Genomic DNA, 25691 nt, shown 5'->3' with positions numbered 1-25691 from the left:
GGGGTTGGCTACTGAAAACTCTTAGTCAACAGATGGAGCATTCTGAGAGGAACAGCAAAGAGGCCGCTGTCCCCGTTATCACGAGGGGTAACATAAAACTGCAAAGGCAGGAAGGGGTCAGATTATGAAGTGCTTGAAAATCCAAGAAGAGGATTTTATACTTGATACTAGAGAAAAGAAGGAACCACTGGAGTTTATTGATGTAGGGAAAAGATAACATAGGCAAACCTGTCCTATACAAAGATCATTTTGACAGCTGAGGGGGAAGACAGATGTGAATGAGGGAGATTTGAGGCAAGGAGACCAATCAGAAGCCTGCTGCAGGAGTTTAAACATTAAGTGCTGAGAGATTGCATTAGGGTAGTTGCAATGTCCAAGAAGGGAGAGTGTATGTGAGATAACATGTATGTGTTATGAAAGTGTAAACTATAGGATTTGACTTCAAAGTCCTTCATAACCTAGCCTTCACACACACATACATACACACACACACATACATGCATACACACGCGCACGCACACACACACACACGCTCACCCCTTTGCAGTCTTTTCACAACTTACACATCCCTGTGGGCTGCATCTTGACTTAGTTTTAAAATATAATATTATTTATTTTATTACCTTTTCTGTTAAATATTTCTCAATTCCATTTTAATCCAGTTAGAACCTCAATCAAGACCGCTGCTAGCCACATGAGGCTGTGTGCTTTGACACCTCTGTCCTAGACAATGATGAGAAGTTGGGAATAGGAGATTTGAGGAGAAAACTAATATATTTCAGACATGTTGAGCTTAAGATTCCTCTGGGATATTCAGTTGGAAAATTCCAGTAGGCAAGTGGCAATACAGACTGGAGCTCAGAAGAGAGACTAGTGCTGAATATATAGAACTGGGAATCATCTGCATGGAACTGGTTAAATGAACTTATGGGTGCTAATGAGATCATCAAGTGATATAGTATTGAAGGAGAAAGAAGAAGGTTGAGGTTAAAGCCATGGATGACATCCACATTTAGGAGGAACCGATTGGATGGGAACTGTTCTACCTTTTCCTGTATAGCCTTCTCAGAGTCCAAGGAAAGGTACTCACCTGGAAGAGGTCTGCAGTTGTAAAGTTTAAGATGTGAGTGTCATGTTGCCTCAGAGTCCAGAAGAGAAGAGTGTCCCGAACACAACAGGTAGCAGAGAAATGGGCCCATCCAGTAGAAAGGTAGAGAAGCCCAGAAGAGTGACCCTATCTCTTAGTGACCTGTGGTGTTGACTGTCCCTTTGGTGGACAAAAGATATCAAAGTCCATGGTCCACATTTTTGACTTTTCCAGGACCTAAGTTTTCTACTCAGGTACCTCCATGCTCTGGCTGTGCAAATCTGTGGCCCCCTTTTTCCCCTCAGACACTATATGCATTGGTGGGATAGTCTATGCTAGGCTAATGGACAGAATATAATGTTTTAATTCTTCTTGCCTTGCTTTCTGCTTAATGTCAGTCAGTTAGTCAACAAACATATATTAAGTACCTATTATGCATCAAGCAGGGCAGCTAGGTGGTACAGTGGATAGAGCATCAGGCCTATAATGAGGGAGGCCTGACCTCAAATATGGTCTCAGTGTGTGTGGGACCCGAGACGAGTCATTTAACCCTGTTGGCCTCAGTTTCCTCATCTGCAAAATGAGCTGGAGAAAGAAATGACAAACTACTTCAGTACCTTTACCAAGAAAATGCCAAATAGGGTCATGAAGAGTCCGACACAACTGAAATGATCAAACGACAACAAACCATATATAAGGTTCTCTCTGAATTGCATATTGGCTATCTTAAAAAGTAATATTATCTCTATTTTATTATATTTTTATTTATTTTGCTAAATATTTCCCAATTGTATTTTAATCTCTTTCAGAACACGCTTAAGAGAGCTGTAGGCTGATTGTTTGACACCTCTGATTGAGGCAACTCACTGGATTGTATGAGGGCAAGTGAGGGGCAAACCTTCATTAGTAGAGGAAGGTTCTTCATCCAGTTCCCTACATTCATGAAATCATAAGTTCAATTCCAATTCTCTGTTCTATACCATGGATTAGATTATAATCAAATTTGAAATTGAGAACTTTCACTTGGCAGAAGAGTTTAAAATGAGATTGTCTTGAAAAAGAAATGCATTTTCTTTTGTTTACAATTTGCTAGGAGTCAGAACCTAGATAGTCTTCCTCCAATATAGGTTACCCCTTTTCAATTGTTTCTTCTTCCATCCACACTTATACCTGGCATCCCTCCTCTTGATCTGTCTTTTATGGCTGGGACCCCACACATTGGTCTACCCCAAAGACCTTCTTTACCTGCTGTTATGTGTCATTACATCCTCTGAACTTTTACTCCCCAGCATCAGTGACTTAGTGAAGTGGACTAGATGAGGAAACAGCATATTTCATGTGTGGTATCCAACCTGTGTTTCCCAAAATTGGCTCCCCATCAGTTACAAGGAAGGAGAGGAAACAGTGGAGGAAAGAGAAGAGGGAGAAAAAGAGCAAGAAGGGAAAAGGTCATTTGTAAATTCATGGCTTAAAGCAGAAAGTGAAGGTCATTCATGTCCAAGACCAATTAAACATTTTCATTTAGATGGCTCAGAGGGTACATACCTGTTTTTCTTTGGCCACAGGAAACTTGCTCATGCAAGTCAAATGAGGCATTTAGCAAAAAGGAAAGAGAATGATGAGTGGGAGCTGGGAGTTAAACAAAAGTCAGCTTCTTTTGTTTATATAAATGTGGTTATAATTTAATTATATGGTTTCTGGAGGTACCTTTAATTGAATTAAGGGATATCTGTCATTCTTGTCCTTGCCAACAGCAAAATTGCTTGGCTTCATTCATTTGATGATCCTCTCACTGATTGTGAGGCTACATTGAGCATAATTCAATCCCACAACTCTCCAGGAACCACAGGGTCATTCATTCAATGATCAAGCCTTGTTTTCCAAGGTTTACCCTGAGCCACAAGAACCTTCTGGCCAGAAAGTTAGGCTATAAAATTTCAGTCCAAATAGAAATTGTTTGGGTTTTTATATTCTCCCCACCACCACTACCACCACCCAAAAAAACTCCGAAAAGCTCTCTGCTTCCAGAAAATATGCAGGTTAAATATGTTTTCACAGGCTCTAGCTCTTCTATACTGCAATAGTGTTGTTTTTCCAGAAAGTATTCTGGGCAGAACACTCCCCAGGGTTATGAAAACTTCTGTCTTATCCACTAAGCAACTTGAAGCCTCCTCTTTTCCATTTAGAACTGGGTATACTTCAGGCTCCATCCACCATCTCCAGACTTAATGTGTTAAATGTTCAAATGAGCTTCCAAGGCCAAGACAAAAGCCTTCTCATAAAGAAAGGCACTGGTAAGGTGGAAAGTGTCCAGAGAATGGCATCCGTGAGGGAAATGAACCATAAAAGGATAAGCTGAATGACCTGAAAAGGTAAAGATTTGTTGGTAAAGGGAGGGTGATAGGAAGAGATATAAAAGCTATCTTAAAGCAATAAGATGCCTTTCCTCCTTATCACCAACTTGTAGAATCCTAGATTCCTTCAAAGCTCAGTTTTGTTGCTTCTACCTACATAAAGCCTTTCTAGATATTCCCCACTAGAATTTAAAATCCATGAAGTCAGAGATTGTTCCACTTGTTTCTAGGTTTAGCATAGTCTGCCATAAAGTAAGTGCCAAATAAATGCCTGTTGATTGATTGAATGATCCTCCAAACTGTTAGTGTTCTCTCTCTCTTGAAAGAACTTTATATTACTTTGTATACACTGGGGCTATCTTTGTATCACTACCACCTCTCAAAATTTCTTGCAACAGAGTAGATAATTAATACTATTTGCTAAATTCTTGATCCCTTATTAGAACTGGGTGTCTACATTTTTAAGCCTCTTTCCACACCCTTAACATATCCATTTCCTGTCTTTTGTATAATTGTCTTAAGGTCATATCTATGGGGAGTCATAGAGTTACTATCTGGAGCTGTCATAATGCCAAGGAAGAAATAACACAATAGGTATGGTTATGAATATATAAAAAAATATTGAATGGGTCAGTCGGTTTGCCTCCCTTTGTACAGGTCATTGCCTAAGTTACTACATTAGTTCACTGCCAATAAGGAACCATATGATTCGAAGACAGGATGACTAATTTCATCACATACTATATCCTGATAAACATTCATTCTAAGCTGATTATGTATCATTAAAAAATCACTAATTCTTTCATTAATTTTCATTTTTGGTTAACTTAAGAACATTACAAGCACTGTTTTGCTAGGTGCCCTGAAAAAGCAATTTACTCCCTGGAAAGATCTTGATTATTTTCTGTAGGAGAAGGTGGGCCAATTTAGATTGTCATGAGGCTGATTGGGGAAAGCTCTTTCTTTTCCTCTCCCTCAAAACACCAAGTTCAAATTCAATTCCAGGACTAGAGTCATTGGTTTAAGGGGAGAAAAAATAAAGAATCTTGATCATCTCTCCTGGATATTGAACATGATTAGTTAGTAGCCAGTACCTGACTGTCTAGTCTCTGGTCTCAGTTGTGTACTTAGTTCTAGTTTTCCAAAATAAAAAAGCATGTAGATTTTGCCTTAGATTATTTTAATAAAATTATCATATTTTTATTTCACCTAAAGTTCCTTTCCAATGCCAGAATGAAAGATGGCTTAAATCCCTTTCTTGTGCAAACTGGCCAAAATAAAAGCCTTCTCTTTAAGAAGGCTACTGACAATCTGGTGAATGTATAGAAGAAGGCGATCAGGACGGCGAAGGGACTAGAATTCAATGGAGAATAAAGAGGCTTGTGGACAAGGGTTGCAGTGGGATGAAGATATATAATAGCTATTCTAAAGTAATGAAATGCTGTCTTGTGGAAAATGGCTTCAACTTTCTTTGGTTGGCCCCAGAAAGCAGAAGTAGAAGCAGTAATTAAAAGCAACAAAGAAATGGAATTCGCTGTGTTAACAGTGAGTACTGTATAAAAGTATAACTGGCTTCCCCAGTAGGTGATGAGCTCCCCATTTCTGATGGTCTACAAGAAGAGTCTGGATAGCCATTTGATAGTGATTTCTGCTCAGGTCCAGGTTAGACTACCGAATTTCTGAAGTCCCTTAAAGCTCTGAACTTCTATGATTCTAGCATTCTAAATCTCAAATGACAGAATCTTTCTCCATCAGCATCAAGTTTTGAAGAGTTCAATGCAGTGACCTTCAAGGTCCAAAACCTTTGTTAGAAACCTAGAACTTCCTTTTTCTCTAATTCTCCCTTTATCATCTCTCTGTCCCTCATCTATCAGTCTCCAAGGAGGTCTGTCTGAGCCTAAATTTGAAGGTTTCTCATAAGCTTCTGTTTGTAAAAGAGTAGATGTTGCTTTGGTTCATTCTGTAGGTCTTTGGGGGAGTGAAACAGACCTACTCTCCATGAGCTGCTCTGACTTCTCTGCTGCCTCTGAGGACCATCAATTTCCTTAGAACACCCAGTCTGCAGCTTAGTGTGTGAGCTGCCCTTGCATGCCAACATCCACAGGATAATAATTTACAGCTGCTGTTGAAGCCTTCCCAGCCCTTTTAAAGTTTCTGTGTGTACAAGTGTAAATTCACCCAGAGACAAAGGAAATATGTTCAATTATTTTATTGCATTTCTTTCCAATGCACATCATGTTTTCTCCGACTCATTTAGACATTGAAAACAGCCCAAGAAAAACACAAATAAAGATAAATCCTGAGATCAGAAAGACAAAGGCTAAACTCAAAGTATGCCCTTGGTTTGTGGTTTAATGTGTTTATGTGGAGAATTATTGTCCTTTTCATCTTGAAGTCTGTTCTTTTTATGTTATATTTGAATTAATTGCACATGGAAATACTTCTATGCTGAGATACAGTGATGATTTTCTAAGAGCAAAGCTGGGTGGAAACTCCAGAGCTTATTAGTTAGAGATATTTGAAGCAAAATTATTCCAGCTTTTACTCATTTGTTACTCCAAAAATCAAACGAGAAATGATCCATGTGGCAACCCCCTATGTCAGTTACACTCCCCCTTCTCCCTTCAAACATCACAATGATTATGATATAAAGGTCACTTAAAAAAATAAAGCCCAGCGTCTGTAGGTAACAGTCCATGCCAATTCTTGTTTCCCTTGTATATGAATAATTCCTTATGATTATATAACATTTATTAAGCATCCTTAGCTTGCAGGGTGTTATTTGCTCCATGAGAAGGACATGAATAGACTCTACTTTCAAGTAGACTACAAGTACCTACTTCAGGCTGTGTAAATAGGTTTTGTGAGGTCATTGGGCAATACTCTGAAACACTGACAACCTACGAATAAGGGTAGCATTCCTTTTCAGAGAGGAACAGACCAGTGTATTCAAAGATGGCTATTTCTAAGCAGAAGAACTCTGCTAGTTCATGAAAATACATGCTTTCTTGCACATAGTAGGTATTCTGCAAACATTTGGTAGATGCATGAATGGATGGGTTGTTCATTGAAGGGAAAGGGAGGTTTCTAGCTAGCCCTTTTGGAGATTTCCTTAATTGTGGCAAACTACATAGAGACCGGAACTGGGGATTTGCTGGTTTTACTTGACATAATCAAAGCACCTAGAGTATAATGCTTCCTACATAACAGCGGCTCAATAAGTAATAGTTGAATGAGTAAGAAGCAAAAGCTGTCTGTGGCTACTGGGCAGACTTAGCTCTGACAGCTGGTTTCAATTCTCTTTGGGAATGAGAAGAAAGCAATGGAAGAAGCCAGGACAGAAAGTTTCAGATAGGGAAAAAGACTTTCAAAGACTTTTCACCAAACGCTGGAAGGAATAGAGGAATCATTGACAAAACATCATTACCAACATAAACCAAGACTTATTTTGGATCCATTATCTATTTCCTAAATCAATCTCCATTTCAAATTTATAACTCAAAGTCAAACCTAGAAGGGAACCAAGCATCCCCACCCAATTCCCTTCCAGGCAGAAAGAACACAGGCTCTAGGATCCCTCAGAATAGACTATCTACAGCTTCTGGAGAAAAGAGAAAATTTTTGAGCAGTCAATAAATCACAAAAGTAGGGGTAATCTTAGAGGTTGTCTGCTCCAAATTGGAATTCCCCCTATGTTAATGTTATTGTTATCATTTCAGTCATATCTGTCTCTTCATGATGCCATTTGAGGTTTTCTTGGGAAAGATACCAAAGTAGTTTGCAATGTCTTTTTCCACCTCATTTTACAGATGAAGAAACTGAAGCAGACATGGTTAAGTGACTTTCCCAGAGTTACACAGCTAGTAAAATCTCTGAAGCCAGATTTGACCTCACAAAGATGAGTCTTCCAGACTCCAGACCTCCAGACTCATTGCACCATTTAGCTGCCTATTCCCTCCATAGCATTTCCCAGAATGAACATCCATCCAGTGATGATGACCTCTAGTAACAGACAGCCCATCATGTCTTGAGGCAACCCATTCCAATTTCGGCTAGTTCTAATTTTTAGAAAGTTCCTCTTCTCTTTATGCTGTGCATATAATTATGTACATAGCTGTTAGTCTCTCCTACTAGACTGTAAGATCCCTAAAGGCAAAGCCACTTTCTGTCTTTATATTCCCACTTAGCACAGTGTCTACCACAAAGCTGAGTGCTTAATAAATGTTTGTTGGTTTGACTGTTAGCACTGGGTCTTAATCTTTTCCCCTGAAACTTCCACCTTGGTTCTAATTCCTCAAGGAGCAAGTTCACTGGAGCTAGGACCATATTGTCTTTGGGAAATGAGAAGAAGTAAAAGGTTTGGAATAAATGGTCCTTTATACATTTCCAATCTTAGTGTAAACTGAATTTTTCCAGTCCAGGGAGTTAGAATTTTCAAATTCCCAGTGGCAACATAAGGTGAGTCAGAACTACCTCTTCATGTTGTACTAACTCCTTCTGATGACCACAGAATGAAGACTGCACTACCACCTAAGACCCCACGACTGCTACTGAAACATACTTTAATAGTTTGTTGATCTGCTACCTCCCAGGATAAAAGAACCAAATGCAATACTTCTGCTGAAATATACTTGAATATTTCAAAGGATTTTCAGAATCATTGATGGAGGTCTTCTTTCCAACAGTGAGAAGACAACCAATGTACTCTTTCTAATCTTGGTTAATTCTTACTCCTGTGCTACCATAGATCCTTCCAGGAACTCAGACAAATGTATTGGAGACTTTCCTCTAGCTCTCTTGATTTTACCTGTATAGCAATTAAACACAGAACTTTTCCATTGATTATCCCTTGCTCTTACTAGTTAATTGGCTCATCAGTTTTTCCCATGTTACATTGCTCTGAGATATATACAGTACTTTTCTGGTATAATTCTTGGTTCATAATGTGCTATAGCCCAGTTAGCCCCATCACAAGTCTCTGCACTGCCCCTTTTGAGGATTCTCACTTTGAATTTCTCAGAGACTATGACATTCCATGACCCTCAACCAGTACAGTTTCACCAAAAAGGATATCATCCATAAAACTGGCTTTTGCTCCAAGAAGAAGCTTGGGATTATTAAAAGCAATATGTATTTTTTTTTTTGCAGTAATTCAACTCATTCTTCTGCTCAGTCCATCTCAGTGATCATTTGTGGTATCTGTCCAAGATATATGTACTGATAGGATGCCAAGCTAATTGTCCATTAAAGCTAGATGAGACCTTAGTGGCCATCTGGTCCAATCTTTCATTTTATTAATGAGGAAATAACACTAAAGTGGTTAAGTAACTTTACTAAGGTCACATAGGTAATAAGTGACAAAGCCAGAAAAAGATCAGTTGAAGGAACTGAGCATGCTTAATATGGAGAAGATAGAATTTAGGGGATGAGGGATTGGGGTCAGGAGGGTATGCCATCTGTCCAAGTATTTAAAACAGTGGTGTCAAATAAAAACAGGGTCCATTAAACCAAATGTAAGAAACATTGTGAGATGCATATTGGCTTGTTTTTAAATATACTATTATCTATATTTTATTGTATTTGTATTTATTTTAAAATATTTCCCTATTACATTTTAATCAGGTTTGGGTCATGCTCAAGAGTGTTGTGGGCTACATGTGTCTGGCTACAGGTCACATGTTTGACACCTCTGATTAAAGAACTATATATCATGTAGCGGGGTGATTAATTTACTCCACATGGCTCCACAGGACTCAAATAGCCTCAATAAATGGAGTTTCAAAGAAGCAAATTTAGACTTGTAGTAAGAAAAAATGCTTAGCAATTAGAGTTATCCCAAAGTGAAATAGGATATCTCATGGGGTGTTGGATTCCCCCAGCTCCAGATTTTTCAAATGGACCATTTGTCTGCTGTGTTGTAGAGAGGATTCTTCTTTAGGTATACAGCGGACTCAATGGTCCTTCTTCCAACTTAGAAATTCTGTTCTTCTACAAAAACAAACCAAGAAACATTTTAGTGGAACTGAGCTATTCTAAGCACAATATTGACAAACACTAAAAGAACCCTGATCAAAACACTAATTTTCCTAATGGAAAAGAAAAACTCTTTGTTTTCTTGGAGTAAGCCAAGAGAAAGATGAAAGAAACCTTAATTCTCCTTCTTAGGTTTTTGTCTGTAGAAGTGGAACAGTCACTTTCTGAAAACAGTAAAATAGGACAAAATATTCATCTCTTATACCTTCTGACATTACTACCATGGTTTTCTCTAGGAAATGTTCAGAAGTCATTTCTAAAAGATCATCTTTAGATTGGGATAGATTTCAGTTTCTGTCTTTGATTTAAATAGACAGCTCTGTGAAGACATGAGTTATGAGTTGTTGTTGGTATGGTTGTTGCTGCTTTTTTCCCCTAGCAATATGGATCAATCTGATATGATTCTTATTGTGCCCCAGATCAAGAACTTCCAGTGACTCTCTGTGGCTTCTAGGATAAAGTAGGAAATACTTAACTTGGCTTTTAAAGAACTTTACATTCTGGTTCCAGTCTAATGTGCTTACTTGTCTCCTACTTCCAAGCTTTTGCACAAGTTGCTGCCTATTATTTTTCTCTCGCTACTGTCTCTTAGAAATCTTCCTACATTGGACTAAGCATTCATTCCTGAGTATTGGACTCTCTCTCTCTCTCTCTCTCTCTCTCTCTCTCTCTCTCTCTCTCTCTCTCTCTCTCTCTCCTTTCTTTCTCTCTCCTGACATCGCTGAGCATATGGTCATTTGTTTACATGTTGAGTCCCCACAACAGGCTATAAATTCTTTGAAGAAAGGGGAAACAGTCTGTTTGTTTTAATTTCATCCATGTAGAAGCATATGGAGGATTCTTCAAAAAGATTTTTTGGATAAAATACAATTGAATCTTTTCACAATTTCCAGTCTGAGTGTCCTTGAATAAATTGACAACAGTCACTGGTTAGATGTAGAATCTATGGACAAGAAACATGAGGAATCTAACTGGACTAAAGAGAAGAGTGACATTTCAGCACCATGACCTAATCAGAGGATGGTATCAGCTGCAAACTGGAATACCAGCAGCATCTCTACAGGGACATGCTCTTTATACTAACAGGAGAATGATGCAAGTTCCCTTGACACAGGAAAAAAAACTATCTTAATAATAGCTAGGAAGTATCTAGTACTTTAAGGTTTGTAAAGTACTTTACAAATATTATCTGATTTTTATCCTTATAACAACCCTGAGAGATAGGTTGTAATTGCCAAAGAAAGGCAGACAGAAATTAAATGATTTGCCTCAGGTCACAAAGCTAGTTAGTTCTAAAGTCTCATTTGAGTTCAGGCCTTCCTGTAGCCAGATCTAACATTATCCATTGCACCATTTACCTGTCTGAGAAGAGTTTGAAAGGAAGGAGAATGCCTACATGAAGTAAGTTCCTGCAGTCTACATGCCCCTTATGTACACATACATACACACACACACACACACATACACACTCATGCATGCATGCAAAAATCCACTTAACCTTTCTGAAGTACACAGAGGTTGTGTACCAATAAGGGAGAAATGGTACTTACAAGCAATTCACTTCTATTATCGAACATCAGTGACTGAACGGGCACAAGTTTTTAAAGTTGAAACAAGCCACTTGTGCAGAGAAGTCAAAAAGGATGGAGAAATGAAGGGCACTGCAAAAGATAAGAATATTTCTCCCTTCAGTCTGTAGCAGAAAAGGATTCCTAGTAGTGATTGGCAAATGTCCTAGAATGGACTACTCAAGGAGTCTCAGAATCTCTTTTCCTTAAGAACAAGATGCTTGAAGTCAGCCCTACATGTTAACCTAGACTGCTTAGGTTCTGCAAAGAAGGAAATGTACTGCTTATCATTGCTTGAGGAGAGGCATGAGACACATTTTACAAGCACATCTGTAAATAGTACAACATAAAGGCTATTGGGTAGCAGACAAATGAGAACTTGATTTAAAATAATAACTGCACAGCATAGCTCTGGCATCATCCTTTTTTATAGAATGGTTGTTGACTGTTGGTGCTCTCTGGCAACAGTAAGAATGTTTCAGGAGCACCCTATTTAGAGACAGTGGGGATTAGCTAGATAAGATACGATTATCCTTCTGATTTTACATTTAACATATAATGATGTATCCTTGCTGGGATATCTTCTGGTCAAAATGAAGGAAGTATTCACATGAAAAATGAAATTTGAATAAGGACAAAGAATACATCTACATTTAAAATCAATTTAATTTAATTCTACAAATATTTAAGTGCCTACTATGTGCAAGCCTTGTGCCAGGTCATGGAGAAACAAAAGCAAACAAGTCCTTGACCTCAAGAATATTAATTCAGTAGATATGTAAGAAATGGATGAGAGAGGGAAGAGATTGAAAGCCAAAAAATTAATTAAAAAAAGTTGCTGTACTAGTCTAGTTTAAGGATGATGAAAGACTGACCAAGGATAGGAATTTTGTTAGTGAAGAGAAAAGAGGGGATCTGAGAGCTACTACAAATGTAGAACTGACAAGAAATGACAATTGTTTGGATATGGAAGGAAAAGGGAAGAGTTGAGCACATCTTTGAGGTAAGAGACAGTGAGAAATCCAGGATGACTGCTAAGTTGCAAGCCTGAGGAACAGGAAGGTTAGTGTTGCTTTCTATAGTAACAGAAAATGTGAGGGGGGGTGGATAACTGGGGGAATGTACTTTGTTTTGAATTTGTTGGATTTAAGATGTCTATTAGACATCCAATTTGAGACGTTTGGAAGGCAGCTGGAGATATGAAATTAGAAGTCAGCAGGGAACTGGGTTAGGAAAGGCAGATTTAAGAATTATCATCATCATAGAGGCAGCAATTAAATCCGAAGGAGCTGATAAGATCACTAAATGAAGTCATATGGAGGGAGAAGAGAAGAGAGCTTGAGATGGAACCCCAAAGAGAGGGCATGATCTAGAGGAGGACCCAGCAAAGGAGTCAGAGAAGAAGCAGTCAGATAGGTAGGAGGAAAACCAGGAGATAGTGGTGTGCCAAAAACTTAAAGAGAAGAGAGTTTGAAGGAGGAGAGAGCCCTCAAAAATATCAAAGGCTGCAGAGAATTCAAGAATAATAAGGATTAGGAAAAAGCTACTGGATTTGGCAACTAAGAGACCCTTAGTAACTCAAAGAGAGAAAAGTTGAGGTAGAGTGATAAGGATGGCTGGTTTGTAAACTGGATTCTCAACAAAGTGAGTGAGAAGAGAGAAAATGAAGATATCCAATTCTAAGTAGCCTTTTCAAGAAATCTGGCTACATGAGGCAAAAGAGATACATGATAGTGAGGATGGGAAGGGTTAAGTGAGGGTTTTTTTCAGAGTAAGGAAGAGAGGGATGTTTGTAGGACATAGGAAATAATCCAATAAAGAGGGATAGATTGAAAGTAAGTGAAAGATTGAGGTTGACAGAGGAGGGAAATCTACTGGAGAAGACAGCATGGAATGAGAAATCTTGAAGTAGAGGAGTTAACGCTGGTGAGGAGTGAGGCCACTTCATCATATGAAATAGGGGTGAAAGAAGAGAGAGGAGCAGGAGGATGATTGCTGTCCTTTGTTCTCAAAGAGGATCAAAATGACATCACTATGTCAGGACCATTGTACGGTGTGTCCAATCAGACCAGTAGGAGCTTGGAATGTTCTCCCACAGGTTGGGCACATATAGTCTAATGAACATTTGAAATGGAGATGGCTCTAAATTTGTGAATCCCACATTGCTTTTGAGCTACTGCAATTCTGCTTTGCTCACAGAGCACAACACCTTCTCTGATGAAGGTACACCATGCTGGGTGGTCCTGTGCCAGTGTCTTCTAGGTCTCACAATCAATTTCAAAGCTCTTCAGAGAGACCTTGAGAATGTCCTTGTGTGGTGTCTTCTGACCTCCATGTGAGCAACTCTCTTATATAAGTCCTCCAAAAATTAATCTTTTAGGAAAACATTTGGCATTCAAACTACCTGACCAGCCTATCAGAGTTGTGCTCCCCTTAATAGTCTGAATGCTTGGCAGCTTGGCAGTTGAGCCTGAGAAGGGACCTCAGTATCCAGAATCTTATGTTGCCACGTGATCTTCAGAATCTTCCTAAGACAATGCAAATAGAAATAATTCGGTTTCCTGGCATGTCACTGGTATACGGTCCAGATTTTACAGGCATGTGACAATGAAGTCAGCATAACAACTTTGTAGACCTTTAGTTTGGTAGGCAATGTATGCATCAATCTTATCATCTATGTGTACATCCTTGGAAAGTATACTGCCAAGGTAAGTGAACTTATCCCCAGCATTCACAATTTCTCCATTTGTTGTAACTGTTGGTTCTATGTATGAATGGTGTGGTGCTGACTGATGAAGAACCACTGTTTGCTTGATGTTGTTAGGTCAAAATTAGTGCAAATAGCAGAGAATCAGTCCATACTCTGTTGCATCTCAGCCTCAAAGGCTGCATTGAGTGCATAATCATCTGCAAACAAAATAGCATGCACCAACTCTCCCTCCATTTTGGTCTTGACTTGTCACCTTTTCAAATTAAATAATTTACACATAAATGCCATGCTTGACCTTGATGCCATTCTCATTCTCATTGAAGGCATCTGAAATCAAAGAAAAATTATGATAAAAAGCATAGAAGCAAGCACCCCATCCTGATTCCCTGCATTGGTAACTGAGAGAGAGCAAGAATGCTGTTCATAATACAGAACCCAGGCAAATGTGCCATCGTGAAACTGACAAACAACACTGACAAACTTCTTTGGGAAACCAAATTTTGACATAATTTCCCACAAAGCCCTCACATTTGACAGCATCAAAGACCTTTGTTAGATCAGCGAACATTGTCAATAGACCTCTGTTTTGTCTCTGACCTTTCTCTTGCAGTCGTCAGGTACCAAACACCATATTGACCTTTCCTTGGCCCTTTCTGAAGCCACACTGGCTTTCAAGTAGATTATCATCTTCCAGATGAGGAATCACCCTATTAAGAAGGGCTCTGGCAAAAATCTTGCTGGCAATGACTAAGAGAGAGAGAGAGAGATTCCTGTGATTATCACAGGACCACCTATTTCCTTTTCCTTTATAGAGATGGAAAATGAAGGTATGCTTGAACTCCTTAGGGATAATATCCTCTTGCCATGTAACTCAAAAACATTCTGTCAGTTTTTGTATTAGCACAGACCCTTTACCTTGTAAATTTCAGCTGGAAGAGAATCAGCACCAGGTGCTTTGCTACACAAGAGGAGCCTAATGGCTCTCAAAACCTCTTCTTCAGTTGGAAGTTTTACTAGAAAGGGATTGACTTCAACCTGAGGTAAACACTCATGGTTTCAGCACTGATGAGTCTGTTGAGAACGTTTTTGAAGTGTTCAGCACATCTCTCCATGATCCTGTCTTTATCACTGATCAATGTGACTCCATCATCACTGAGTAGTCAAGATACATTATAGGTCTTTGGTCCGCAAATAGCCTCATCACACCATAAACGGTTTTGGGTTTTTTTTTGGATTCTTACTATAGGCATAAAACTGAATAAGTTTTATTTGTACTTTCCTTTGATAAAGTTAAACACTGTGTTCTCAGACACAAACTATCCTGCTGGCAAACCCTGCTGAGTTCTTGTTTTTCATTTAGCAGCTTCTGATTTTCCCCATTATTTTGGTCAAACTAATCTTGATGTTTATGAGTGTTCTGACTCAGATGAACAAATGTAGTGCTGCATAACAAATCTCTGGAAGCTGCCTACTCTGTTTCTCCTCTGCTGTTGCCAATCATGTGTTGGCTCCTCTTCCCCTCCAATTTAGCAATGAACTATTCATACTCAGAGAAGAATTCTAATTTGTTGACATTTGGTCCTCTGGTAGTGTCTTGTCTTGGAGTCACTGCTTTTATTAAATACAAATGTTTAGCTTGGAAAGGATAAGTCTATGACAGGTACAGCACTGTGTACTACACATCTTCTCTGTTACTCTCACATCCTGTCTCTTCTCTTGTTGATATAGTCTATTAAATGTTAATGTTTGCTACAAGGGTGTATCCATGAAGTTTTATTGAATTTAGTAAATGGAAGACAGTATTGGTGATGAGATTCACAAGTCTTCAGTTACATAAGTCAACATTGCTGTTGTTGTTTCCAACTCCATTCCTGCAATGTCTGATAGTCTGAGCCTACTCTGGCATTAAAGTCACCTAGAATTATAAGCTTGTCCTCTTTTGGCACATTGATGATGAGGGTCTCCAGGTTTTCATAAAATTTTTCATTAGGGTTCGTCAATTACCCTTAATCTGGTTTAGCCTGTCTGCTGAAACAGTTTACCAGAGCATGGCTGGTATATATGCCATAGTTTCTCTGAGCTACTAGTGGGAGTTGGGTGAATCTGGCAGACACCAAAGGTAGAAAGTAGCCCTCACACTTGAGGTACCACTCTTCCCTGAGCATTCTAAAGAAAGTGGTCCAGAGGGATAGGAGATGAAGAAGAGGGGAGAAAAGAGAGCTCATAGTGAATGGACTCAATATTTTTCTATAAAACATAAAGTAAACTTTTCAATTGAGAGAGAAGAGGGAAGAAGAGACATGGGAGACTGGGAGAGTGTTGAAAAGGTTTAGAAGAGCTTTCTTGAAGACTGGGATAGTGAGTTGATATGGGAAATAAGGTCCTAGAGGCAGTAAGAGCCCAATTGAGGTTATGAAGCATAAATTGTAGTGGATCCTGTCATGGTTGGATTAGTTCACAAGCTCTACCAACAGTATATTTGTGAACTTATTTTCCCACATCTCCTCCAGTACTTATCACTTTGCTTTTTTATCATCTGAGACAATATGATGAGTATAAGTTGGTATCTCAGAATTGTTTTAATTTGCATTTATCTAATTTTTAGTAATTTAGAACATTTTATATGACTGCTGATAGCTTTGGGTTTTTCCTCTGAAAATGTCTTTTCCAAATTCCTTGACCATATATCAATTGGGGAATAGTTTCTATTTTTTTTTATAAATGTGGATCATGTCTCTATATATTAGAGAAATGAGAACCTTATCAAAGAAACTTTCTACAAATTTCCCCATACATACACACACACACCCAGTCTTTTGCTTCCCTTTTCTCTTCTTTTTGGCTTGCATTGATTTTGTTTGTGGGAAAACTTTAATTTTATGTAATCAAAAGTATCCATTTTACTTCCTACAAACCTCTATAGACCTTGTTTTGTCATGGGCTCTTCCCCTGTCCATACATGTAACAGGTAATTTCTTTCATGCCCCTTCTGTGTGTGTTTTCTATTTCATGTATTTCTCTTGGAAATATCTTATTGTTAAATTCTGGATTCTCATCCATTTTGCAATCCTCTTTCATTTTATGGACGATCTCATCCCACTCCCACAATCTAGTCATTTTCTCACCTCTAGAATTATACTCAGTTTTGCTTGAGTAGGTTACTCTTGGTTGTGATTCTAGTTCCTTTGGTTTTCAGAATCATCATATTTCAATCCCCCTGCTCTTTTATAATGGTAGTTGCTAAATTTAACATAATCTTGATTGTGGGTCCATAGTATCAGAATTGTTTCTTCTTGGCTGCTTTCAGTATTTTCTCCCTGACTTGCAAGCTCTGAAATTTGGCTATAATATACATAGGAGTCTTTATTTTAGAAATTATTTTAGGAGATTAGTGAATTCTTTCAATTTCTACTTTGCCCTATTATTTTAAGATAACTGCACAGTTTTCCTAGATAATTTCTTGAATTATGATGTCTAGCTTTATTTGATCATGGCTTTCAGATAATTCAATAATTCCTAAAATGTTTCACATTAATCTATTTTCCAAATCAGTTATTTTCACATGAGATATTTCCCATTTTCTTTTATTTTTTCAGCCTTTTCACTTTGTTTTATTGTTTCTTGTTGTTTCGTAGAATTGCTATCTTCCACTTGACCAATTCTAATTTTTAAGGAATTAATTTTTGAAATATTTTGTACCTCTTTTTATCAAATTGACAATTTTCTTTTCATAGTTTTCTTGCATTGAACTCATGTCTTTTCCATTTTTTTCTCTACCACTCTGATTTTTAAAAATCATTTTTTTCTTCTTTGTAGAATTCTTTTCCCCACTTTCAGGAATTCTTATTGATCTGATGTCCAATCTCCATTTTTCTTTGAGGTTTTGCTTGTAGACATTTTCAAGTCATTGTCTTATTCTTATTTTGTGTCTTCAGCTTCCCTGTCACCATACTAGCTTCTTTTGGTCAGGTTCTTGTTGCTGTTGTTTGTTCATTTTTCTACCTTATTTCTGGACTTTAGGCTTTATGTTAGATTTGGCCTCCGCTCACCTCTTGAGTGTAGAGGAGGAAATGGTTGTCCTAAGCTTTAGTTGCTTTATGTCCTGTTGCTTTCACAGGTAGGGCTAGAGGCCTGTATGTTTTAGTGCATCTAAAGTGCCATGATCCAAGGAGTAACCTTGTCACTACCCTCCTGGTCTGTGCTCTGATCTTTACCCAAACAAGGTAACATTCCTTCTGCCCTGGAACTGCAACCCAGATCTGGGTAATGGGCAATGGAAATGCTGGATGGTGCCTGCTTCTGTTCCTAAAGCTAGAATAGGGATCCCCATAATCTCTTTTTGACTAAATGTTCAGTCCCCTTATCATCCCTGTTTGCTGGAATTAACTGGTGCCATTCCTAGTTTGCTGTGCTACTGGCCAGCTCCCACCACAGTGTCTGCAATCCTCTCTTTATGTTCTCCTAAGATTCCCTGGACAGAAAAAAAAATGATTCATTGTGACTTCTTGCCAGTTATTCCAGTCAGAAATCTGTTTTCATGTGCTTTTTAAAGTTGTTTAGAAGATTATGATGGGAGCACTCTGCAAAAACACTCAGTTCACTCCCACAATTTTAGCACCTTCTCTCCACAACAAACTTTTGAGTTTAATCTGCATATAAACATTCCATCCATCACTTTCTTATATCTACATAATCAACAAAATAATACAAGTTTTGGTTTATAGCATTTGCTGATTTCCAAGGTGTAAAGGGTAAAACTGAAAATTTAACAATTAGTATTTATGAACTAGTACAAGCTGGCTCCAGCACAACCTTGGACATGTCCCTGGTATAGAAAACATACGAACCCTACCAGTCAGCATTACATATTTGGAGACCTAAAAAAACAATCCAGTTATTCATTATAAGTGGATGAGTCTCAAGTGATCACCAATTTGTTCTCAATGCTTTTGAGAATTTAATGGTTCTGGAGGTCAAATAATAGGACTATACTCTTTTTTGCAAATTATATGTATCATGAGAAAATGATGAAGTTAATTTGGAATTGACAGAATCTATGTAGTTGGTGTGTTAAGAAATCCCATGTTCTCCATTTCTCATAATTGTTTGTCCTGGAGTTTCAAAGTTATGGGAACTTAAAAATAGATTCATGAGTTTCATTATTAAGTTATGATTTTTGGTTTCTTTAAATGATGTTGGGAAGCAATTGCAGATTTTAATTTATCTAAAGTTTACTCTTTTAATATCTCTCAGAGCCAAAGAATCAATGAAGGTTTTGAACATCAGTTCTTTTGCCTACAGGCATGACATGGAAAACATGGAAATCTGGCTAAGCATTGGATCATGTGATTAAGACTTTACAGAGCTCTAATAATGACCTAAAAAAAAGAGGCTGATCCTTAAAAATGTATGAGTTGATAAGATTTCACCATAGCAAAGCACAGAATAATTCAATATTTAAGCTGAGAAATGTACAGATATGTTTATATGATTTAGGCATCAGCTAGACTGTGCTATAGAACCTACTTAAGTTACGTCTACATGAGGTTAAAGCAACTCTTGGATAAAGATATTTTAAACAGCATGCTAATTTCATGAAGTGAAGATAAATGATTGAACCAATTGATGTACTGAACCAACTGGTCAATTGCTATCAAAATGGCAGAGAAATACCTGGAATTCTTATATCTCTATAGAAATATGAGAAATGCCTCTCTAACTAAAGGGCAAAAAAAAATGCTAAGAATTTCAGTATTCAGAAAGTATTCTACTCTGATAGCATAAGATGAGAATCAAACTTCCTGTATGCAAGAAAGTCCATTCTTAAACCATAAAATTTAAATTGATAAAATGTACTTACATATATCCAATACTAGCTAGAATATCCCTTCAGTTTCTGAGTAACTGGGCTGAGTTAAAATGCATGTAAAAACTGTTGAAATGAACTTGGGAAAATACTTGCTTTTATGAGCTTAAAACTCCATGGCAGAAATAACACTCAAAAGCATTTAGCTGGCATTAGAATAAACATTTCACATTTTAGCAATAAGTGACCTCTTGAGGAGTCTATAACTCTTTGATTTAGTGGACAGGAGAAGTAGGATCTATTTTTACAATTATGAGTTCTCATCTTTTCTTAGCTAAACCACTGAGAGAAATGAAGAAAAACTTGAGATTAAAAAAAAAACTATTTTAATCAAGAGATTTTTCTTAAAATTAAAGGAAAGGGAACCGTGACGCTTTTCTGTAACCTTGTCCCTTATGTTACATATGACCTTAATAAGAATAAAACCCAGAGTAAATCTCTGGAGCTACAGGGAAACAGGTGACTATAACTTCTAAAACTTTACGCAAACACCACATATTTGAAGGAATAACAATGTTTTTTCAATGAAACATACCCTTATCACACTATCTATTGCTTGGTCTCTTTCTTAGAGGATATATATCTTTTGTTTTGCTTTGTTTTCCTTCCTGGAGGATGAAGATTTGCCCAAGGTATGCAGACATTTTTCAAGTTGCCTTAACACATTCTCCCTAACTCCAAATACACTTTATCTTGGATGAGGAGTGACTTGAGAGCTACAGAGTTGGCCAGTGATTAATTGAAGGCATTGCTGGCTCCGATTGAGCATACATAAGTGGACAACAAACAGAGAAAAAAGTCTCTTAGGCAGAACACATTATTGCACTGTTAGAGCCAGTAAGGGAAAAAAACAAGGATGAAAGAAACCTAAATGAATCTGTAAGCATATATGCAAATCAGGAGGGAAAAAATAAAATCCACCATATTTCCAGGACAATGTAAGCTCTTAGAAGGCAGGAGTGTTTTTGTTTCTTTGTTTTGCCATTGTATTTAAACCATCTGGCACAGAGCTTTGCACATAGTGAGTGTCTTATAAATAATTGTTGAACTGAATTAAAATTTCAGGAAAATTTATTTTGCCAAATTACAATAGCCCAATAGTGATCCCCTCCTATGATATTAGAGCTATTAAGCAACACTATGAGTAGTACTTGAACCAAAGTACATACTATCAATCAATCAGTCATCCATGCCTAGTGTGTATAACAACCATGCTTAGAGAGCACTTTAGTGTAACCACCAACCTTTTCTCAAAATGTGAGGCACTCTCTACCTTTGGTTTTTCCCCTTGGGAAAGGACTTCAACTTTGGAAATTAAGAGATCACTAATAAATTTAGAGAGACCAGTTTCAGTTGACTGACGAGATTAGAAGTCAGAATGCTGAGGGTTTAAGAGGGGAGCAAAGTAGAGGCAATATTGATAGCTTTACAACAAGTTTGGCTGAGAAAGGGAGAAAAGATGCAAAATGATGCCTGCTAAGAATGCTAAGGTCTGGTGAAAGATTTTAAAGGATGAGGGAGACTTAGATATGTTGATAGACAGGGGAGCAGTCAGCACGTATGATGAAGTGGAAGATTCTCTTTTTTAAAGGAATTCTGACTCTCTGTGATCTCCGATCCAACTGTGCTATTATGGGTCCTGATCTGTTAACAACCTCACTCTGCTCTGTGTTCTGCTCACTGACCGGGCTCCTCAATCATCTTGTTTCATTCATCACCTTCATTTGGATCTGAATCCTGCTCACAAGCTGGTAAGCCTTTTCCTATAGTAAGTCTTAGGAAAATGAAGACTGGAAAGCATGAGCAGGATGGCTGGCTGCCCATTGCATTTCTATCACTTCTCCATTTACCTTCAAAAATTCCCATGCTTGGCAGTTTTCAGAGGAAGAAATTAAAGTTATCTATAGTCATATGAAAAAATGCTCTAAATCATCATTGGTTAGAGAGATGCAAATCAAAACAACTCTGAGGTACCACATCACACCTATCAAATTGGTTAACATGAAAAAACAGGAAAATTATAAATGTTGGAGATGTGGAAAAGTTGGAACACTAATTCATTGTTGATGGAGCTGTGAGCTGATCCAACCATTCTGGAGAGCAATTTGGAACTATCCCCAAAGGGCTTCAAAAATGTGCATAACCTTTGATCACTTCTAGAACTCTATCCCAAAGAGATCATAAAAATGGGAAAATGTCCTACATGTACAAAAATATTTATAGCAGGTCTCTTTGTGGTACCAAGAATTGGAAATCAAGAGAATGTCCATCAATTGGGTAATGGCTGAACAAGTTGTGGTATATGACTGTAATGGAATACTATTGTGGTATAAGAAATGATGAACAATCAGACTTCAAAAAACCTGGTAAGACTTATATGAACTGAGGATGAGTGAAATGAGCAGAACCAGGAGAATATTATACACAGCAATAGCCACAGTGTCTGAGGACTGTTTCAGATAGATAGATAAGTAGATAGATAGATAGATAGATAGATAGATAGATAGATAGATAGATAGATAGATAGATAGATAACCATTCACAGCAATGCAAAGACCTAGAACGTTCCCAAAGGAATCTTGAAGCAAAATGCCATCCATGTAGAGGGAAAGAACTATGGAATCAGAACACAGAATGAAGCAGACTATTTGTGTTACATTTTGTTTTTCTCATGGTTTTTCCCATTCATTTTAATTCATCTATGCAACATGAGAAATGTGAAAATGTGTTCATTAGGAATGTATGGTAGAACCCATATAAGAATGCATGCCATCTCAGGGAAGGAAAGGGGAGGGATGAAGATAAAATTTAAAACTTATGGAAGTGATTGTTGAAAACTGAAAACAAATAAATTATTTTTTTTAATCCCCATGCTCCACTCTGCCAGCTCTCCTTCCTCTTTCATTCTCAACTTGCCTTTGAATCCCAATATAAGTAGCTCCCATTGTGAAAATTCCCTCCACCAATTCCCTCTATCAATTGGCAAGCAATTCTGGTAACTTATAGTCTATAACAGGATTTCTTAACCTGCAGCTCATTAACTTATTTTTAAAAATATATTGATAAATGGACTTTAACATAATTGGTTTCCCTTAAATCCTATGTATTTTTCTCTATTCATTTAGGAACATTCTGAGAAAGGATCCATAGGATTTAGACTACCAAAGGGGTCCATGACACTTAAAAGGGAGTTCAAGTTGCATGAGTCACTTAAAGGATATGACATCATATAGATGGTCTCTGTTGGAGGCAAGACATTGCTGACGTTAAGACCCACTCTCTATCTACAGTACCAGGCAGCAGGGCCAAATCAGATTAAAAAGTAATTGGAAAATATTTAACAAAATAAGTAAGATTAAAACAGAATATAAATGATGTTAATATGTGTTTTTCTAAGTCAATAAATAGCCTGAAAGGATCCTTATGTAATCTTTAGTTTCTATGTGAGTTTGGCACCACAGAATTACACTACACTGTCTGTCTAGTAAATGACTTCAGGACCCTTCTTTCCCATTATCTAAGAAAGAATTTGCTTCCAGACAAACAATCGTGCCAGAGCGATCTTATCAACATAGTACATAAGCAACTTTCTCTGAGACCCCAATATTTCCTTCCCAGAATGAATCAACATCACTCAATCCTGAGAGTTCTTTGCTGATGACTTCCCATTTTGGAAAGGGACTTATTTTCTTTAATAAGTGACTAACTTCACTTGAGTTGTCAGTATCTCCCTTCTCGCTGTTCCCACATGCCTTTCATTCTGACTTCTTCCCACTGACAAAGCCTTCTAGCATTTCCCTAATTATAAGTGTTATGAATATAAATGAATAGCTATAGAAAAAGACCATATAATGTATATTAGTAAGAATATATGGTGATACTGTAACAACATTAGTGATGTCTCTGAGCCTAATGACAGAACAACTGTTATAAAAAGCCACAAAATTACATGAAAATAAATTCAAAATCCCAATCAAGGCCATTGTTTTGCCTGTTTATATAACACCAGCTGCTTCTGGATTATCACTATATGAAAATGTTGAATTCCAAATTTACATCTAGGCTTCATATACATGTATATCCTTATATTTTTGTATACATGTATTGTGTGTATCTATATATACATACATATACACATACACATATAATGTGTCTATGTGTATACATATGTGGGTACATATATACACATATGCGCATATATATATATATGTAGTCAGTGTGTATGGATAGGAACTAGACCTGTGATTTCCTACATATAGGAAACTCACAGACAAAGATATTCACTCTACCGAGTGAATACACACACACACACAGATAGATATGGATATATACGTATATATTTATTATGGCATTGCAAGATAAACCATGTTGATATTATACATATATTTTATGCATTTCTGAGTTTCTAAACTTTTTCTGTGTGGTCTGATAGCCTCCATGTGTCATCTGAGACTTCCACAAAACTCCCCAAAACTTATCATTTTTATTATGCTGACCCATGATGGAGAAAGTCATGATGTGAATGAGATAACAGTATGTATACACATACACCCACACACACACACACACACACACACACACAGTCCATGGACCCCAGATTAAGAATGGTAGTGGTCTTTAAGAAAAGAGCAGATTATTATTCATCAATTCAGATCATGACCTCTAAGGACCCTTGTAAATCTACAGTTTTATAGTTCTGTGACATCCATTGTCATAACAGTTTCCTGTATAACCAACTTTGATTACCGACATATTATCACTATTGCAAGCAATTAATTGCCTGAAAAATCACTGTTATGAAGTATCACAGTTCAGATGAATCTCTCTCTTAGTCTATAAATATCCCTCTGCCAGAAACTCTTTAGACCCACTAGCATTTTCTTTAATACCAAAGCCAACAAGTCATCACTTAAATTATTTTACTTATTATCTGTCACCATTTGGACTGTGCCTTGTAATGATGAAATACATTGTTGGCTTTAAACAGCAAGCTAAAGAAATCATAGATATTACTGGCTATTCAGAGAGAATATGGGGAACTGTCATGGAGGCAAAGACAAACTTAGTCATACAACATTCCTTGTCATTTCCAACCTTCTTCATCCCCAAACTTCTTCCCACCAGTGTCCAACAACTTCCTGCTCTTTCCTCTTCTTTCCAGTATTCCTGTAAAAGCACTTGGCATCAGTATTTTACAACTTAGTATGAATTAGATTAAGTTCTTGTGTTACTTCTACTCAAGCATTTCTTCCATAAATTGTATAAATCTAACTGTGGTCTGAAAGAGATTGTTCCTCCCATACCACCATCCCCCAAAACGTCTCAGCTAGCAAGTGTGGTTTTTTGAGGGAAAAGAGTCCTTTTCCTATGCCCAAACAAGGGCTTAAACCTTCAAGCTCTCTTCCTCCCTTGTAAAATGTGCAGTAGCACTTCAATCAATTTTCACAAGAGGGGACAGCCATCTACACTCTTTCTCCTATTTTCCCTTTCACCAAATACATTAATTTTCCAGCTGCCTTATTGGAGTAGCCATCCAGTCTGTAGTCATAGGGCAGACTTTTGTTTCCTGTTGTTGTGTGTATGTGTGTGCTTGTATATTTTCCTCCTATGCAAAGGTAATTAATCTATATGGTGCAGTGAATAGTGTAGGATGTGAAGTCAGGAAGACCTGAGTTCAAATCCAGTCTTAGAGTACCTATGTGACATTGGTCAAGTCACTTAACCTGTCTGAGGTTAACTACAAAATGGTGGTAATAATATCACCTACTTCACAGGTTTATTGGGAGGATAGAATGAGATTCAATCAAATAAAGTCACTTTTGGCTCTAAATCTATGATCCAATGGTCAGTCAGTCTACATACAATCAAATGAAATTTTTACAAAGCACTTAGAACTCTGAATATAGTAGAGACTATATAAATTCCAGCTATTACTGTTATTGCTACTGTTGTTGTCATATGGGGGGTGAAATAATGGTGGTGACTTCACTAGTACCATACTTTCACCAAATTAGTTAACAAATCAGACTCAAAAAGAATCCCTAAAAATGTCTACCATACCAAAACAAGGAAT

Source organism: Notamacropus eugenii, chromosome 1 (assembly GCF_028372415.1).
Source record: "Notamacropus eugenii isolate mMacEug1 chromosome 1, mMacEug1.pri_v2, whole genome shotgun sequence".
NCBI lineage: Eukaryota > Metazoa > Chordata > Mammalia > Diprotodontia > Macropodidae > Notamacropus > Notamacropus eugenii.
The sequence above is the reverse complement of the archived record's forward strand: the minus strand, read 5'-3'. Positions refer to the sequence as shown.